The sequence below is a fragment of the Pipistrellus hanaki genome, assembly GCF_964339955.1.
Source record: "Pipistrellus hanaki genome assembly, chromosome: 3".
NCBI lineage: Eukaryota > Metazoa > Chordata > Mammalia > Chiroptera > Vespertilionidae > Pipistrellus > Pipistrellus hanaki.
In genome coordinates, this window is record NC_140505.1 from 90,634,438 (window position 1) to 90,641,669 (window position 7,232).

A 7,232-nucleotide genomic window follows, 5' to 3' on the forward strand; every position below is an offset into this window, starting at 1 on the left:
TTTCAGCTAGTATGGCAAGGCATCACCAGCGTCCTTTATCTCTGAGCTGTTTTTCTTTTCTGTCTTCATGGCTGGAGCACTCCTGTCAATTCCTCTCTGTTGCAGAAATCCACATGGTCTTGGAGTTGTTTTCTGAACATATACAAACATATTCTAGACCAAAAGTTAATAAAGGAACATTTTCTATAAATTTGACTTGGGATCCTTTTTCATTTTTTGCCCAAATGATTTTCCTCTGGCTTGTTTTGACACCATGTGTGTTTTTTATGGGTGTATTGCTGTTAGCATTACAAAAGAATGTTAATTTTTAAATTAAAAATTTTCTAGATGTAATTTATTTACAAGATATTTTTCTTTACATGATATTCTTCTACTATCCCCCTATTTTATTTAAATATTAGAAGGCGAGATACGTTCCTTGGATCACTCCTTTCTGCTGGTGAACACCGCGGAGTGAGCATCGTTGGAATCCCCCCTGTTGCAGGCATCATGTCTAAGTCTGAGTCTCCCAAAGAGCTGTAGCAGCTGAGGAAGCTCTTTATCGGAGGTTTGAGCTTTGAAACAACCAATGAGAGTCTGAGGAGCCATTTTGAGCAATGGGGAATGCTCATGGACTGTGTGGTGATGAGAGATCCAAACACCAAGCCACCTATGCCACTGTGGAGGAGGTGGATGCAGCCATGAACACAAGGCCACACAAGGTGGACGGGAGAGTTGTGGAACCAAAGAGGGCTGTCTCAAGAGAAGATTCTCAAAGACCTGGTGCCCACTTAACTGTGAAAAAGATTTTTGTTGGTGGTATTAAAGAAGACACCGAAGAACATCACTTAAGAGATTATTTCGAACAGTATGGGAAAATAGAAGTGATTGAAATCATGACTGACTGAGGCAGTGGCAAAAAGAGGGGCTTTGCTTTTGTAACCTTTGATGACCATGACTCTGTGGACAAGATTATCATTCAGAAATACCATACTGTGAATGAACACAACTGTGAAGTAAGGAAAGCCCTATCTAAGCAAGAGATGGCTAGTGCTTTGTCCAGCCAAAGAGGTCAAAGTGGTTCTGGAAACTTCGGAGGTGGTCGTGGAGGTGGTTTTGGTGGAAATGACAACTTTGGTCATGGAGGAAACTTCATGGTCGAGGTGGCTTTGGTGGCAGCCATGGTGGCGGTGGATATGGTGGCAGTGGGGATGACTATAATGGATTTGGTAATGATGGTGGTTATGGAGGAGGCGGCCCTGGTTACTCTAGAGGAAGCAGAGGCTATGGAAGTGGTGGACAGGGTTATGGAAGCCAGGGCAGTGGCTATGGCGGGAGTGGCAGCTATGACAGCTATAACAATGGAGGAGGCGGAGGCGGCTTTGGCGGTGGTAGTGGAAGCAATTTTGGAGGTGGTGGAAGCTACAATGATTTTGGCAATTACAACAATCAATCTTCAAATTTTGGGCCCATGAAAGGAGGAAACTTTGGAGGCAGAAGCTCTGGCCCTTATGGTGGTGGAAGGCAATACTTTGCCAAACCACGAAACCAAGGTGGCTATGGCAGTTCCAGCAGCTATGGCAGTGGCAGAAGGTTTTAATTACAGCCAGGAAACAAAGCTTAGCAGGAGAGGAGAGCCAGAGAAGTGACAGGGAAGCTACAGGTTACAACAGATTTGTGAACTCAGCCAAGCACAGTGGTGGCAGGGCCTAGCTGCTACAAAGAAGACATGTGTTAGACAATACTCATGTGAATGGGCAAAAAAACTCGAGGACTGTACTTGTGACTAATTGTATAACAGGTTATTTTAGTTTCTGTTCTGTGGAAAGTGTAAAGCATTCCAACCAAGGGTTTTAATGTAGATTTTTTTTTTTTTTTTTTTTTTTTTTTGCATCCATGCTGTTGATTGCTAAATGTAATAGTCTGATCATGACGCTGAATAAATGTGTCTTTTTAAAAAATAAATAAATAAATAAATATTAGAAGGCTTTTGGAAATTTTATAATGTAGTCTGGATAGCTTTTAAATTTATTTTTTTCCCCACTAAAATATGACTGCTTTAGAATAATTACATGTGAACTGCCAATAAAAATTTTTGCTGAACAGGTTTTTGTAAAATACAATCAATTTTTCCAGAATATTTGCTTATTTCAATTAGCTAATTTAAATTACTCTGAAAACTTGACTATTATTCTTCTGTCAAACTCAACTCCCTAACAACAATCTTATTTTACCCTGTGTATTACGGTATTAGTGGAAAGGATTATTTGCCCTCTTGAGTAGGCCCTGAGCATTCCGGGTACTAGGCTTAATTTAGATATCAAAAACCCACTTCCCCACAACGTGGGTACAAGATATCTCAAACAAGTCTTGTTGCAGTGAGAGGGCAGCTGCTGTCAGCCAAGTCTCTGTCTGCTACCTGGGTTCCGATTTGAGCTGTGCATGGGAAGTGAAGCAGCCATGGGTGCAGGAGACCTTCCTCAGAAGGGGTGAAGGTTCAGGGGGGTGGGGGGTAAGGGTCTGTGCCCCCCTCTGTTGACCCCCAAGTTCTCTCCTGATGGCCCCTTTGAGACTGGGCCTGTCTTAGGTTATTCATTCCCTGAGGAATCTTACTCATCTCTAGCTAACCAGCCATCCTCCGGGGCCAAGCAGGGTGATGTGAGGTTCAGTTCTGTCTCTTTGGTAGCCTATGCCCCAGTGGCTTCCTCACCCAGCACTTGCCTTGGCGAGGCCCTGGCAGTGATCACATATCTTGGGGAACCCAGCTTTCTTCTCCAGGGAGGGCCCAACTCACCCCACTAGGGGAGAGACAGATCAATGGTACCAGCCACCGTGATGCTTCAACCTTGGCATGAACTGAAAGCTCCGGCAACAGCTGTGGGCCACTGGACCTTGAGAAAAGGATCTCTCTTGGCCAAAAGGGCAAGAGCAGCCAATATAGAATGCTCAGGTGCTTCCCAGGGGGCCCTCTACACATTGGAAGGAATTAAATCCTTTCATGTCCTTTTCAAATTGCTGCCAGACATTCAAAGAATTGATTTGTAAGTTTTTTGGGGGATAATTGTATATTATGCTGTTGTAATGCTAAAATATCAAGAAATGTGTTACCTTTGTCTCCAAGCACCAAAAGGATGAATTTTTTATTGATTTCCAAGGGTGTGGGATATTATTATAAGTAATGGTGGTAACACAAATCTGGGGAAAATTATAACAACATTATAGAATGTTATCATGGAAGGATATTTTTTGCTCTAGGCCAGGTGTCGGCAACCTATGGCTCCAGAGCCGCATGCAGCTCTTTTGAAGCTTTACCGCGGCTCCGACAACTTGCAAGCCTGTGTGAAAATGAAGGCAACGTCTCACAGCCCTGATGTGCTGACACTGTGCACTGAGGTTCAGGAGCAAAAATCCCATTAACCAGGTAAATTAAATATTTTAATTAGCTATTAATTTGCAAAAATATATTTTACATTGTTAAGTGAAAAAGTCCTTTTTTTCTTCAGATTGACAGCTAACTGCACGATCGGTATATAGCATTAAGGTAAGAAACAATATATGCAGTGTTATATTTGTTTTAAATGTCGCAATGGTTTTGTGGCTCCCAGGTGTTTTTTTTTCCTTCGGAAACGGGTCCAAGTGGCTCTTTATGTGTTAAAGGTTGCAGACCCCTGCTCTAGGCCATGGCAATTCCATTTCAAAGTGGCTGTAAATTTCTTTTTGTATATATTCAATACAAGATCTTAGTTACATTTCTGCACCTCTTCCAAGGAGCAAGCAGTGATAGTCCCTTCCTTTGGTGTCCACACAAGCCATAAATCTCTCTTTAATTTTACACACAAAGGGGCAGTGGTTTGATTTTGTGTCATACAAAAGGGAAACTGGGTTGAGACCCCTATGTAATTATACTTCTTTGCACCACCCATGGTGCTCCTGGATGACCAAGGTGTTTGGTATTATTGGTGACTACATTAGGTGGGGGAATCAGCCCATATAAGGGCTCCCACCCATGAAGGGTCAGGAACATAAATCCAAAATACTTCTCCATTTGCCCCAGGTAATATTACCTTATAGCTGATGACAGCTAGCATGGCAGAAAAGATGTTCTCAAGTATTCTTGGGGTTCCAGTTGCCTCACACTTTCTTTTTTATTATATTAATTATATTATATTATATTATATTATATTATATTATATTATATTATATTATATTACAATATATTATATTATATTATATTATATTATAAATTATTATATTATATTATATTATTATTATTATTTTACATATGTGTCCCCACATTACCTCCTACCCCCCACTCATGCCCCACCCACCTGTTATCTGTGTCCATTGTTTAGGTTTATATGCATGCATGCAAGTTCCTTGGTTTATCTCTCCCCCTTCCTCCAATCAACTCCCTCTTTCCCTGAGGTTTGAGGCTCTGGTCGATGTTACTCAGTCTCTGGATCTGTTCTTGTTCATCATCTATGCCGTTCAATATATTCCACAAATGAGTAAGATCATGTGATGTATACCTTTCTCTGTCTGGCTTATTTCACTTAGCATAATGCTCTCCAACTCCATCCATGTTGATGCAAATGGTAGGAACTCCTACTTCTTTATTGCAGTGTAGTATTCCATTGTGTAGAAGTACCACAGTTTTTTAATTTACTCATCTGCTGATTGGGCATTTAGGCTGTGAATTGTGCTGCTATGAACATGGGAGTGCATATATCCTTTCTGATTGGTGTTTTTAGTTTCTTGGGATATACTCCTAGAAGTGGGATCCCTGAGTCAAATGGGAATTCAATTTTTAGTTTATTGAGAAAACTCCATACTGTCCCCAACAGTGGCTTCACCAGTCTGCATTCCCACCAGCAGTGTAAAACAGTTTCTTTTTCTCCAGACCTTCGCCAACACTTGTCATTTGTTGATTTGTTGATGATAGCCATTCTGGCAGGTGTAAGATGATACCATACTGTTGTTTTGATTTGCATCTCTCTGATGATTAGTGACTTTGAGCATGTTTTCATGTGTCTTTTGCTTTCCTTCTGTCTTCTTTCAAAAAGTGTCTATTTAGATCAGTTGCCCATTTTTTAATTGGGTTGTTTATCTTCTTTTTGTTAAATTGTATGAGTTCTCTATAAATGTTGGAGATTAAGCCTTTATTTGTGATATCATTGGCAAATATGTTCTCCCATGCAGTGGGCTTTCTTGTTGTTTTATTGATGGTTTCCTTTGCTGTGAAAAAGCTTTTTATTTTGATGTAGTCCCATTTGTTTATTTTCTCTTTAGCTTCCATTGCCCTAGGAGCAGTATCAGTGAAGATCTTTTGGCATATGCCGGAGATTTTTAAGCAGCCATATTCCTTTATTTATTTATTTTTTAATTATACTAGTGTCAATTTATGATTCAGCCCATGTGTGGCAGTGTTTCTGGGTTGACTTCCAGGACTCTAAGGCCACTCTACCTTCTATCTCTGTAGCACTCAATACCGGTTTGCAGATGCTGGTAGAAAAATCCAAGCAGCCTGCACACCCTGAAAGTCCCAGGCTATGCCTTCATGTCAGATCAAAATCAGATCAAAATGTGTTATTCTTTAGAGACACCCTCTGTTAGAAACTCTGAGGCCCCCTTCCACAATCATGGATCACACCAGCCCCAACAGCCATGGACTTCTCCAGGCACAGACTTCCCCAGTCCTCCAGCTGCTGCAGCTCACACGTGGGTTTCTCTCTCCTGTTGGGACCAGAGACCGCATCTTATCCCCGTCTAAATCTGACCTTTCTGTGGTGGAGTGGAGAGCTCCTTTGAGTTGAAGCATTCACGCAACCTGGAGAGCGTGTTCTGGTGCTCACAGCTGTTTGGCAGTCACTACAGCTGTGGATTTTCAGGCCTCCAACAAGATCCATTTTTCCTTTCATAATGGTGAGGTTTCCTGTCTGAGGCCATAGCTCCAGGAGGGGACCCAGCCATCTGGGTGCTGCTCTGTCAGGGGATTCAGCAGTCCCCCACCTTCACCTGGAGTTCAGCTGTCCCTTGGTTTTCTAACAAACACTGCCTGTGTGACTCTCAGCTGTTCTTTCTTTCTCTTCCAGGACAAGGCTCGAAACACATCTATCTATTCTGCCACCATTTTTATCCCTCCTGCCATGAGAATGTTTAGTCCACTCCCTTTCTATGCCCTGACTCTATTATATTCATCAGTTTATTCTGTTCATCAGATTTTTTATTCACTTGATTTTTAGATTCACTTGTTGATAGATAAGTATTTGTTGTTCATAATTTTTATATTTACCTATTTCTTCTTCATAATCTTCTTAAAGAATACCTTTAAGCATTTCATATAATACTGGTTTAGTGTTGATGAACTCCTTTAACTTTTTCTTGTCTGTGAAGCTCTTTATCTGACTTTCAATTCTGAATGACAGCTTTGCTGGGTAGAGTAATCTTGGTTGTAGGTTCTTGCTATCTATCCATCACTTTGAATATTTCTTTCCACTCCCATCTGGCCTGCATAGTTTCTGTTGAGAAATCAGCAGACGATCATATGGGTGTTCCCTTGTAAGTAATTAACTGTTTTTCTCTTGCTGCTTTTAATATTCTCTCTTTGTCTTTTGCTCATGGCATTTTAATTATGATGTGTCTTGGTGTGGTCCTCTTTGGATTTATTTTGTTTGGGATTCTGTGTGCTTCCTGGACTTGTAAGTCTATTTCTTTCACCAGGTGGGGGAAGTTTTCAGTCATTATTTCTTCAAATAGGTTTTCAGTGTCTTGCTCTTTCTTTTTTTCTGACACCCCCATTATTCTGATGTTGGTATGCTTGAAGTTATCTTAGAGGCTTCTTACACTATCTTCAAATTTTTGGATTCTTTTTGCTTTTCCAGTTGAGTGTTTTTTTACTTCTTTGTATTTCAAATCTTTGACTTGATTCTTGTGTTCTTCTAATCTGCTATTGGGTCTCTGTATAATATTTTTTATTTCAGTGTATGTTTAATTTCTAGTTGGTCCTTTTTCATATCCTTGAGGGTTTGGCTAAATTTATTTGCCTGGCCCAAACCGGTTTGGCTCAATGGATAGAGCATCGGCTTGGGGACTGAAGGACCCAGGTTCGATCCCGGTCAAGGGCATGTACCTTGGTTGCAGGCATATCCCCAGTAGGGGGTGTGCAAGAAGCAGCTGATCAATGACTCTCTCTCATCGATGTTTCTAACTCTCTATCTCTCTCCCTTCTTCTCTGTACAAAATCAATAAAATAT

General features: G+C 41.0%; 1 pseudogene across 1 annotated transcript; it reads left to right on the top strand.

Annotated features, from left to right (window-relative positions):
• Positions 1-413: 413 nt before the first annotated feature.
• On the top strand, positions 414-1,721 carry LOC311620121 (heterogeneous nuclear ribonucleoprotein A1-like; annotated as a pseudogene). Its single transcript has one exon. The product of its transcript is annotated as a heterogeneous nuclear ribonucleoprotein A1-like (transcript).
• Positions 1,722-7,232: the final 5,511 nt, after the last annotated feature.